Raw genomic sequence first — 12,721 nt, 5'->3', positions numbered from 1 at the left:
ACCTGAGTGCACGAGCAGCCTGCAGAGGAGGTGGTGCCTGATTTATTTATTTCATCAACATCAACACCTGCACCATGGCAAGGTGAGCAGTTGCCAAATTCACCTTTTCTGCTCCCTGTGAGGGCCAAGGCCCATCTGTGTGTTCCTGTCCCATGAAATGCAGGGTGACCAGCCCAGTGCAGCCCCTCTGCTGAGCCCCTCCTCTGGCAGCAGGCACCAATGGAGAATCCAGGCTTTTCCTTTGGCACTGTCCCTGCTGAGGGACACAGGCCAGCCAAAGCTGTGTGTTCTGCACTGGTGCCCCTGCTGCTGGCCAGGATCTTCCCAGGGTCTGGAAGAAGCAGCAGAGCAGCTCTTCACCCCTTGGTGCCCAAGAAAAAGTCAAAGACAGGCACAGAGAGAAGGAGGAGAGAGCCCAAGGGGCAGGCAGGAGCAGCAGGGAAAGGCAGGCACAGGAGCTCAGCCATCCCCAGGGAGCACAGGCTGGGGCTCAGGGGATGAGCACACACCAGGAGCTCAGGTCCTTCCCCTCCTTCCCACAGCCCAGCAGTGCCCCCCTCCCAGGAGAACATCTCCAGGTCATCTCCTAAGCCATGTCCCACAGAGCAGCCCTGCCCAGGCACTCCCCACCCCAGCAGGCACACCTGAGCTGCTCTCACCTGCTGCACCTCCAGAAGATGGGAAACAAGCCCCTCTCCTGCCCTGCTGAGGGGAACAGGAGCCCTGTGCTGGACAGGAGCTCCTGGGCTTTGAGTGGTTTATTTGTTTAATTAGTAGAGAGTGCATCAAATCAAGAGGGTTCTCCATGCTTAGACCACCACAGCCTAAAACTTTTTTTTTTTTTTTAATAAAACTGCCTCTGTCACTTCCTGCTTTTGGGAAAACATTTCATTAGAGCACCATCAACAAGGACACTGCCCTGAGCCCCACCTATTGCTTCTGATGGCTAATTCTTCTTGCACACTGTGTGATTCTCTGTGAGCTCCACAGCACCCACAGGTTAACCCCATGGAGGAGTGAAAATTATGAAAATTGTTGCTGCCTGATTTAATTTCACTGGTATCTTAGAAGTAAACAGCCCCTCTCCTAACTCAGGGCTTCAGCTACACTTGAAGCAGCAGATGCTCAGCACTACCAGAAGAATGGTTCCTCCTGAGGGAATGACAGGGAAGTGGCAGGAAGCATCACTTTTAAAAATATATAAATATATATATAAATATATATGTATTTCAGCCAGGACCCCTTGGGGAACACAACTCCTACACCTGCCCTGGAGTGTTGGTGGGGAAGAGCAGGTACAGAAATATTCTGGGTGAGAGATCTCATCAGAAATTGGGAGAGATTCTTGGCTTTCCCACAGGTTTCTTGTATGCAAAGTAAGTAACTTAATCTGTGCCCCAATTACCTTCTTAAAGGGAAGATACTGTTTTACCATCTGCAGCAAAGGAACTTTCATTGCTGCCTGCTGTAAAGGTGCATCATTGTAAAATATTTTTCTAGCTGGATGGAAAGCTCAAAATTTCAAGCTAAATTCTGCTCCAGAGAATTAAAAAGATTTTAGTTTGGCTGCTTTATCTCTAATTCCAGATAATCTCTCTGTCTTCAATGAGCTCCTTCCCAGCAGAGGGAATAAAATATCAACAAGAAGGAAAAAAGTGAAGAAGAAAGTCAAAAAAATCTCTTTGGAGCCAACGCTGGTAATAGAAAATTTTAAGTGCCTCTTTCTTTTCTCCTCCCAACTGTTCCACTCCTGACAATACTGGCAGTTGTTTGAGGAAAGCCCCTCAGTATTTTCACTATATATTTCCTGTAAACACCCAACACAGCACAATATACATTCTTTTTCCTATCAATATTTCAACGTGGGCTTCCTTAAAGAAATAAAAAGTAAATTTAGAAACCCTTTTGTGCCAAGCAGATGAGTGTGCAGTGGGGAGTGACCCAAACCTGGTGGTGGTGCCCAGACACAGGGGCAGGGCTTTGAGCACAGCTCACACCCAGGATTTAGGGCCACACCAGAGCATTAAAGCTAAACCAGAGCATTAACTCCCTTCCCTCCCCGTGGCTCCTGTGCAGAGCAGCTCCTGGAGCCCAGCACAAGGCAGCAGCACCTGGAGGTGTTTAAAAACCTTCCCCCAAAAGCACCTTTCTGTTTCTGCTCCAACACAGCCCTGCAGAGCTGCCACCTGTGACAGATGAGCAATGCCACAGCTGACTCTCACAATTAAAGGGCAAATATCATGTACACGTTAAGGGAAGCTCTATAGATTTATAGTTATGTTTCACCCCCCTCCCTGCCTTGTCATCAGGGGGTGGCCTGGGACATTTGGAGGGTTGGCTTGTTATGGCAACAGCTGCCCTCCAGTCAAGGTGTAGGAGATGTCCACCACTGGACAGCCAAGAAGGAGTCAATGGACAGAACTTTGGGAGGGGCTAAAGGGTTAAAAAAGGTGGAATATCAATTTTTTGGATGAGCACATGGTGGGAAAAATCCTTTGCTCCCAGTGCTGTAATATTTTCTCTATTCAGTCTTCTGTTGTATTTTTGATAAGGTTTTAACAAACATTTGAAATATTTTGAAAGTGAGTACCATTTCTCACACACCTTTCTGCATTAGGCTGCCCTTGCCTGGAGATATCTTCAAATCTAGAACTTCCATGTGGATGGTTTTCCCACTCACTAGTAGCTGGGGGGTTCTTCTCCCCTCTCTATTTTTATTCCCTGTCATCTTCCTCACCAGCCAAGCTCCACTCTCACTGGCTCTTCCTCCACATCCATGGGCAGAATGGGATTTTCCAGCTCCAGACTGAGGTGTAGCTCTAGTCCAGGCACTGGGATCAACTTGAAGGATGCACTAGAGCTGTAAAAGCTGCTCAGCCCACTTCTACTTCCCAAGGGGGACACCTGGGGTTCCCCTCTGCTTTCAGGTCTATCAGTGAATCAGTAAAAACAGACACCCTGGGCTCTTGGCTATGAAATTCCACAAGGAGAAGGGAGGGGGGGGGGGCATTTCTGCCAGCTTGAACTTGAAAATCTCAACAGCGATTTCGAGTCAAGATCAGAAAGTTCAGGGCTCAGTTTCAAACTACAGCAGAGCAAGGCACTCTCCTTTAGCCCAGTGCACACAGAAACCCCACTCAACAGCACTCACTAATTGTCCTGATTGCTTTTCTCCCTGAGCTGAGGGCTCAGCACATGGAGCCAGAGCAGAGCTCTCCCCTCTGACCCTGCCCCAGACAGCTCCAGGGAAGATGATGCTTGAAGACAAGGAAATTTTATTCCTTCAAGAATCCAGCACACACCACTCCCCTCTCCCCTTTGCTCCCCTTAGCAGAAAAGTGTCTGCTAACAAAATTTATCTACAGCATCAGAGGAGCAGCAGGATCCCTGCCCTTAGGCAAAGAAAGAAGGATCAGAATGGGATTTCTGTGCAAACATGAAGCGAATCCCAACTTCCCTCGCACCAGAGCAGCCCCATCCTCCGAGCCAGGCAGTTAAATATTGAAGGAAAGGCATGCAGCAGCTCTGATTATGTGGAACAAAAATTAATTGAGGGCATAAGTCTCCGATTGGGCTCTCAATTTATTTTTTTCACAGCACATTATATGGGAGTGGGGATTGCAATGCAGACACCTGCAGGGAAAGCAGCCCGACCCATCTGTGACAGGGATATTACCTCTTTTTATTTGTTTTTCTGGTTAGAGCTTCCATTTTTTATCAACCCTGCCACAGACAGATGTGTGGAGGCTTCCAAAACTGCATCCCTCTTCCTGACATTTTCAGCTACACATTGAGAGATCTGTAATTTGGAAAACAACAATTTTTCCCTCAAAACGGGCTTGAAAATAAGACATAGAAAAATTCAAAATAAAAAAGAAAAAAGCAAACCCCGAGCTAATTTCCAACAGAATCTCAAAAACACCACTGGAAGAGCCCACACCCTTCCCTCAAGATATAAATTACAACCCTATTCACACCCCCACCCCACTCTTTTTAACAGAAATCCTTCCATTGTTTAAAGCCATTTACACATATTTTGGCCCACGGGAAAAAAAAAAAATAATCCTAGGAACAGCCCTATTCTGGCACAGCAACAAGCTAGATAAGTGCCTGGATTTTCCATTCACAGCTCCTCAGGCCGTGCCAGGGGGACGTGCCAGCAGCAGGACTCTTGTAGGGTCCCAGCTATGGACAGGGATGTGCCTTTCCCTGGGAATTCCCACTCCAGGCATCCCCCGTGCAGATGTGCACCCCCAGGGCTGTGCCTTCTTACAGGGAGCTCCCATCCAGTGGGACTGACTACATTCCACAATTTTTATTGATTCTCTGGGGTTTTTGCCACCAAAAGCAAGTCCTGCCTCGCTGGTCCCTTTCCAAGGAAAGGTGTGATTCTGTCAGCCCTAGGGCACCACGGTGACAAAGCCAGTGACTGGCAGAATTTAAAAGTGTTTGCTACACGCCTGACAGGAGGAATATTGATTTTTTGGGAGATTTATGAGAGGATTCCCTTCCCAACCATCTGATCCATCCATTCCAACCAGCGGTTGCATTTAATTACCACTAACAAAATGCTTTCAGCTCTAAAGCTTATGGACATTATTGAGTGTATCTATAACAATTCCAATAATTCTCCAAAGGCCTTAACAAAATAACACAAAAAGACACCCTCTGACCCATCCTGCATCCATCAGGGAGCCCGTACAGCTGCTCAGGAAAGTGTTACCCTCCTGCCTCTGCTGAGCAGGGACCAGCAGGGAGCCCAAAGGGTCTGCTGGGAGAGTAAAGAGGTGAGAAAAACTTGGGGAAAATTAATTAACCATGTGACAGTGTGGGATGCTTTGTTCCAGACAGCTCAAACATCTGGGTTTGTTGTCTAGGGTTTAGCCCTTATACCTTGGTGAACTCCATGACTTCTTGACCAGCTAAACCACGCATGTGTCACCAAAACAATTCATCCTCCAGCTCCCCCAGATTCTGCAGGTCAAGGTTAGCCCCCAGCATGCAAGAAGGGGGCCCTGAGGCTGCTGATGCAACACTTCCAGACCAGGTCAGACCCCCTGCAGCACCCTATAGCTGCTATAGGGAACCAGGGCCAGCTCGCTCACAGCAGCACCCACAGTCAGCACTCCTGGACCAGGGCAACCCAGGCTGCTTTCCCTGGAAGCCTGCAGGAATATTCCAAGAGCATCTTCTAGAAAGTGGAACCACAATACTTGAAGAGGACAAAGGCTCCTTAAGATGCAGATGAGCAGAAAGCAGCAAGGGAAAAGCAGCACCGCCTCTCACTTCCACCTCTGCCCGCCCGCTCCAGAGGAACTCGCCTTATCTCACATGCGAGCCATGAGATGGAAAGGAACTGTTTTGCTAGCAGAATGCTAACAAATCGTTAGCACAGCTCTCTGCGGTGCCAACATCGCCAGTTTCACTCTGAAATCAGACTCTGGGAGCAGCTTGCCACTGCCTTGCTTGCAAGGCAGATTTTCTGTTTCTGAAGGACCTTATTTTTATCAAGCTGCACGTCACCATACGTGCCCTACTTTCTGTGCTTTCTGCATCTCCTCTTGGCCACAGTCGGGGTGGTTGTTGGCTTGACTTGCTGCTCTGACAACACAATTGCTCTGACATCTACTTTAATCAAATATTTACCACTTACTTGTTTGAAAATAGGATTTCTGATACGTGAGATTAACTTGACTTGCGAGCATGGAACCAGAATTGCTGATGCAGCTCTCCTCCTCACCAGTCCAGTTCTTACTTTGCTTCTGCCATTTCTGGGATTACCAGCACAAGGGCTCTGCTCCCACAGGCCAAGGAGGACCACGGAAAACCTTGGAAAACCTCAGCCCAACATTCAGCCATTCTTCTCTGCTGTCCCAATGTGCAAACAGTCAGAGACTCTTCCCAAAGATATCAAGATTTAAGGCCTCAGCTGGGAAGAATGGCTGCTCTAAGGGAAGACTTTCTGGAGGGGCAGAGGTGCCAGCCTTGTCACTGGGTAGATACCTCACTTGAATGTTTGTTCTGAGAAGAAATGTTCTTTGGATGGTAGAAAAACCAGTGCAGAAGTCAAATTCAGGTGACAGGGGCACCTTAAAGCCTGAAATCTGATCAGACCCAGTAGATGGTGGGGATGACCCTTCTGCATCCCACTGACAGCCCTGCAGCCCTGCTCCCACCCACTGCTTGGGGGGCCTAAGCAAAGCCCACCCAGTACAAAACCACTTAACTTCACAGACCAGATGAACTCTTGCTTGAGACCTCACTAGTAAAAAGCCAAGTCCTATACAAATCCCTGAATCTCATCTTAGCCCCACCAAGGAGAGAAAATGAAGCTATTACTGGGCACCTCACAGCCAGCAGAGGGTTCTCCTCCTTCCTTCCTTGGTCTTTCTCCTTGGAGGGGTATTTGACCTTTGAGCTGCTGTGCCAGTCATCAAGCAGAATCTGTGCCCATTGAATGCTGCCAAACTCCAAAACCACAACATGGAGCACCTTAGAGCAAGGTCTGATACTTGGGGTTTTCCCATGTGGATCATTAAGGATGCCATAACATCATATGGAGCAGCTGGGATAAAATTAAGGCAACTGGTCCTGATGAATGAAGCTGTGCACCTCCATCCTTCCCTCCTGGGCTCTCCTCTCTCCCAGAAATACCCAACCTGCAACTCCTGACCCTCTCAGCTCAAGGGCAGAGCAGGAAGACATGGCAGACCCTCACCCACAAAGCAGGGACAAGAGCAAACTCACAAGGAAGGTCTCTTGGCAACTCAGGGTGAGAGAAAAGGAGGGGGGAGTTGCTGCCAGCTTGTTTGTGTGCACTTAGGGTGGCATTCCCAACCCTGTAATTGTTGCATAATGAATTTAGCAATGGAGTTCAAGAGCAATGAATCATTCAGGCCAAGAAAGCATGAGTCAGCCCCCAAAGAATCAGGAGATGTTAAAATTACATACATTTAACTTGAGCTTGACAAATCCAGAGGATCAATGTCCAAGCACAACTCAAACCATCACACCAACATCCCCACTGCTCCTCCTGATGGATACAAGACCACAGAAGCACCAGAGCAAAACCTTTGGCCACTGCAAATAATTTACACCTGCCACCCCTGGCCAGCCCAAATTATCAGCCCCAGCTCTGAAAAACCACCTGATGCTGCCTCTCAGCTGCTGCTCACACCGACTCGCTGAGAAAGGTGGTGAGCCTGAGAAAAGCTCTTTGCACAATCCTGACGGGGACTGAGCACTCAGGATGCTCATTTCACTGAGTGTCACCTGCTCAGGAGCTGGGTGGGGACAGGGGAGGGCAGCAGAAGTGGCTGTGGGAGCTGGCAGTCAGTCAGGCTGCTGGAGCAAAGCACAGAGCTGGGGTGGGAGAGGAGCACAGCTCTCTGTGGGGCATCGAGAATGAAACAGGGCAGATTCATGACAGAGAAGGATGCCTGAATTAAGGAGTGTGTGTGGATTCAGGGAGACCTCAGGAAAAAGAAGGTGTTTTCCTGGCTCTGGTGGGGATCCTGCTTAAGCCATGCCCTGTATTTTGCATTTACAGGGCCTGCAATGGTGGAAGGAAAGTTATCTTGAAGGGAGATAGGGCGTGAATTCAAAGCAGAACAACTATTCTGGGTTAACTCCCCAGGTGGCTTCTTATTCTAGAGTGGCAGTACCTTTTTCTAGTTTAATTCCCTGTAAAAATAGATCAGGCCAATGGTTCTCATCTGCAAGGCCATGGTAGCTGGCCTGCTGCTTTTAGAGCATCCTTAATTGGAGCCTGGCTATGGGGACATGGGGGGCTCTGGGATGCAGATGTGGTACTCTCCATTTGGGAACATCACATGAATTTAAACCAGGAGAAAAACAACCACCTGCAGGAGTGTCTGCACAGCCACAGGGCTGTCCCTCAGCAGGTGCACGGGACACACAAGACAGGGGACAGAGCCTGCAGTGCTCTCTGCCCACCATAACCAAACAGCACTACAGCAGACCCACAGCCTGCCTCTTATACAAACCCTAAGGCCTCCTTGTAAGGCCATTTTTGTTTGAGGTTCCTTTGACTTTACCATTTATCAAGCTTCCATTTAGCCCCATTAATCACAGCCTATCAAGCTCTTTCAAATGCAAACACAAAAATGTACCCAGCAACTGCACTTTTCCCGTTCATCCTTCTCCTGCTGGAATTATGGAGGGCTACAAAGCAGGAATGCCAACCCACCTGTCTCATGCTTTTCAACCACTTCCCATGGGACAAAATCAGCTGACTGTTCTGGAAAAAAACAGACTGATCTCTTTCCCTGCCAGCTAGCAACATTCAAGGAGAGCAAACAATGTGTTGTGCAGGAGAAAGAGCATCCACCCCTGTGAAAGTCAAGGGGAGAGGCAGATGGGCGGCTCCAGCAGCTCAGCACCTGCATCAGCACATGGATGCTGTCTCTGGAAGCAGGGACAGCCAAGCCACCTTTGTCACAGGCTGTGCATTTCCTAGCTGGGCCTCTAGAGCCAGAGATCTCCCAGCTCACTTAATCCCCATCAAACGATACACCATTTTTTTTTTTGCTTTGTTTGGGTATTAAGCTTAGCCTTCCTCAAGCTATTCATTCTTTTTCCTCAGTGCCTATGTGGCTGTTAACCCCAGTGCTGACATGCTTCTGAGAGCTGCAAGGAAAAGCTCTGCCAGGAAGAGCCACATCACTCTGCAGGTGTCATTTGCCCCGGCCAGCAGTGCTGAGTCCTGACTCAGCCCCGTGTCAGAGCCTCACTGACAAACCCCAGCCCACTGCTCTGAGACCCGGGGTGTTGCATTCATTCCTCTCACCTCCCCAAGCCTGACAGCTTTTCTGCTGCTGTTTGCCCAAGCCAAGCCCAGCACTGCCCAGCAAACTACCCTGATTTCATCCCTGGGAACTATCCTGATTTCAGGGGTGAGATGCTCCCACCATCACCTGCCCCTGGTGCTGCTGCTGTGGCCAAGCCCCCCGTGCTCCACACTGAGCCTGACCTGACCTAGGAGTGGGTTTTGCCTTAATCAGAGCTGGACTCACCTTGCTGTGGTACCACCCTGCACCTCCACCCAGCCAGCAAAGCACCTGGGCTCCACTGTCCTTTCAGGAGCATCACCTTCAGAGAAAAACCTTTAAAAATATAGTATCTCTCTATATATAACAAAAAAAAACCACGTTGGATGGTAAAATGTGACAGTCCACAATTGTGCAAGCCCTAAGAAAGGCTCTGGCAAGCAGCAGAGCTGGTGTGGGGCAGCAGCAGAGCGGGGCTGTGGAGGTGAATGTGCAGGGGAGCGCTCGGGAAGGAGACAAGGAGAGACAAGCAGATTAATAGAAGACGACAGATTTCTAGTAAGATTGTGATAAGCCTCTTGAAACTCCCCTAAAGGATGAGCCAGCTGGCAAGCCCATCCTAGGAGGTGGTGTAAGTCGACTAACAGCCTTGCAAAAGCCACCAGCTGACCCCTTTCACACATCCCGGCTGACTCCTGCAGCTGCTTAAGCAAGGAAAGCTGAGCAGGCCACACCTGGATGCTTCTAGCCTGGCACTCCCCTGCAGTTCCACTCTCCTTGAAGAGAAGCCACTGGCCCTGAGCTGTTCAGAACAAGCAGCGAGGTTGGACTGAGCACAGCAGGGCACAATGCCCTGCTCTCCCCAGCTGGCACCCAGCACTGCCCACAAAGGGTTAACCCAACCCGTGTCCCCAGCATGGGGCCAGGAAGCTGCCAGGCATCTTTGGGAAGTGGCACAGGGCTCCTGGAAAGGGCTTTGCCAGAGCAGGGATGGGAATGGCAAGGTGATGAGCAGGGCCCCTGCATTATGCTTTGCGTTCCTTCCTAAATTCAGCTCTGCTGGGATCCCCCCAGAGCCAAGTCCCAAAACCACCACACCCCAGTGAGCACCCTCTGAGGAGGAAGAGGAGAGGGCAATCCACAGGGGAAGGCAAGCTTGAAGAGTTACGATTTTTATCCTTCAGAGGACAATACCTTCAAAACCTGCTGGAGGTGGAGTGGACACCACACCCAGTATGGCCAAAAGAAGGAGCTGGCTGTGTCCCCTTGCCAGTGCCACAACAAAACCCTGTCATTGTTTGAAACTGGAGCTTTCACCTGGAGCATCCTCCTCAGGATAATGAACAGCAGCAGCCAGTTTATTTGGTATCAGGCAAGTTTTTCTTCTTAGGCCAATTAGCTGCTGATATAATTTGCCCACCGAGGTCACTGAATCATCATTTAGCAGTTTCAAAGGAGATGAGACGAACTGCAGGCCAATTTCCCCCCTCCAGGTCAATGAGTGATTCAAAATGCAGTTAATGATAGTGGCTCATAAGTATCTGGCAGAGGATTTGAGAGAGCAATTTATTGCCCAAAAAGAGGTTGATCTCTTTCAGCCAAAGCAGCTCAGCTGGTGAAGATGTAGGATCTGATTTTGCCACCTTCCTTGACATTTGTTAAATACTCAAGAGCTGCTAAACTCAAGTCAGACACAAGTAAAAGGAAAAAGGAGAAGAAGACCCAAAATCAGGGTAAGGAAGGTCATAGTTAAAACCCACTTTGTCACCAGCAGGCAAGAGACCTTTTAAAGGATGGGGGAAAGAACTAAGTAACAACCAACAAGACTTGCAGCACAAATCCTGCATTTTTGTGAGTTTATATAAGATAAAAACGAGACACCCCCTCATCCACAAAAGCTTCATTATTTGTCAACCTCAGGCTTCGTAACCAGTAAACACTGGTTGATGTTTTTCTTCTTGCTGGATGAAATGTGCCTAGAGGCAACAGGCATTTTATAAATTATTAAACCAAGGGAAAATAAGGTTCCAACAAAGTGACTGCAGAAGCGATGCAGAAGGACTGAGGAGCTGGTACAATTGGTACCAGCACATTTACACAGAGCCATTTTTCCTGCAACAACTGACTCAACAACAAGACATTGTTAGAAATGCACATCCTGAACACGTGGTCTTGATGGCAAAAAGAAGATGTGATATCTCGGCATTTCATCACATCCATCACACATATCTGGAGTTCAACACTTTAAACCTTATTTTTCTTATTAAATAGTCACTTATGTTTTTCAGTCAGAGGGAAAATTAGCTTTTTTTTTTTATTAAATTCCAGCCTCATGAGAGATCTCAGGACATAAAGCAAAACCCATTAAAATACTGTAATAAGAGTATTGTAATATCATCCACAGTTTTTTATCCAACCCATAGCATTGAGAAGGAAAGGAAGGAAAAAACATGAATGAAAAAAGTATTCTTCACTATCAGGGTTTAATACATTACATCTTTCACAACAAACACAACCCACCTCCAGACTAAGTTCTGTTCCAGCCAGAAAAAACCCTTCTGCTTTCTGCCATAACAGCCCTTGGCCCTTCCATCTGTGAAAAACCACTTAACAGTAATGGCAGGGCTCAGGACAGCAGGTCAGGGGAGGCTGGGTCAAGGTGACAGCGAGGGCAGCCCAGGCAGCCGCTGCTCCCGAGGTTTCCTGAGGGTTTGCCAGGGAACAGGAGGGCTCAGAGATGGGTTTGGGTTTGTTTGGTTTTTTTTTTTTTTTCAGGTTTGTGAACCCTCTCCTTTCTCTGACAATTTGTGAAAAGCCACTTTACCAGCTATTACTCTACTGCAGCTTGAAGCATCTTCCTCCTCCTCCTCGAGCGGTTTTCACCGTGCAGAACAGATCTTTTCACGATAAGCAAGTACAGAGATAAACCAGAATTTGGTGGCTTGTCAGTCAACCAAAAGCATCTCTACCACCACTGCCACCTCAGGCCCTGGAGCTGGAGAAGGGACTGAAGTTCAGACTGAAGTTCCCCGGGTCTGCCAGAGCCTGAAGGAGACTGTCTCCAAAAACCCTTCACCTCACCTGAAATTAGCACTTGCGACCCCGATGCCAATTTCAGCAATTACAGTTGCTTGTATTTATGCTACCTCGAGTAAATTTCTTCCGCACCCCTTTCGTGCCAGAAGGGATCGGAATTCCACACGCACCGAGCAAAACCCACCCACGAACAGCCCGGAACATCCCCATCCTCAGCGCACGGCGACCCGCGCTGCCAACACCGCTTCAACCCGAGCCACAAAAGCCCCGCGGAGCCGGAGAGAGGAGGAAGGAGCCGCGTCCCCATCCATGTGCCAGGGAAGGGGCCGGGCTGAGCCGTGCCGTGCTCCGGGCAGGGCACAGCCCGCTCCGGGCTGGAGTTACCCAAACTCCGCCGTGGCTGCGCCGGGGACCGCGCCCGCCCGCGGCTCGGCAGCACCGCGGCACCCCCGCAGCATCCCCGGCCGGACCGGACCGAGCCGAGCCGAGCCGGGCCAGCCCCAACCCCGCCGCTCCCCCAGCACGGCCCCGGCCCCGCACTCACCGCGGAGCTGCGCGCAGCGGGCCCGGCCCCGCAGCACGGCGGGCGGAGGGAAGCGGAGGGAGAGAGGCAGCGGCGCCGCGCAGAGCCGGTCCCCGCCCGCCTCCGGCCCCGGTTGCGGCCGCAGCTCCGCCCCGAGGAGGGGCCGGGGCCGGAGGCGGGCGGGGAGCGGCGCCCGCCCCGCAGGTGAAGGCGCGGAGCATCCCCGGGGATGCTGCGGGAGCGGCCGCTGCGGGCTCCGGGGAGAGAGGGCTCGTCCGCATGGGGCGGGAGGGGCTGTTTCTGTCGCCGGGAGGGGTAATTAGGATAAATAAATATTTTTTTAAAAAACCTCTTTGAATTTTGGTGGAAGGTC

At 49.9% G+C, this 12,721-nt stretch overlaps 1 protein-coding gene across 2 annotated transcripts in view; it reads right to left on the bottom strand.

Annotated features, from left to right (window-relative positions):
* PPP1R16B (protein phosphatase 1 regulatory subunit 16B) overlaps window positions 1-12,457 on the bottom strand; it is a 60,354-nt gene extending 47,897 nt beyond the window's left edge. For both annotated transcript variants that reach the window (XM_030232824.2, XM_030232823.2), the window contains exon 1: window positions 12,370-12,457. The gene's annotated coding sequence lies outside the window, so the exon portion shown is untranslated. The remainder of the gene's footprint in view (window positions 1-12,369) is intronic.
* Between the last annotated feature and the right edge of the window lie 264 nt (window positions 12,458-12,721).

Source organism: Serinus canaria, chromosome 20, assembly GCF_022539315.1.
Source record: "Serinus canaria isolate serCan28SL12 chromosome 20, serCan2020, whole genome shotgun sequence".
In the NCBI taxonomy this organism is placed as follows: domain Eukaryota; kingdom Metazoa; phylum Chordata; class Aves; order Passeriformes; family Fringillidae; genus Serinus; species Serinus canaria.
The sequence above is the reverse complement of the archived record's forward strand: the minus strand, read 5'-3'. Positions and strand labels throughout refer to the sequence as shown.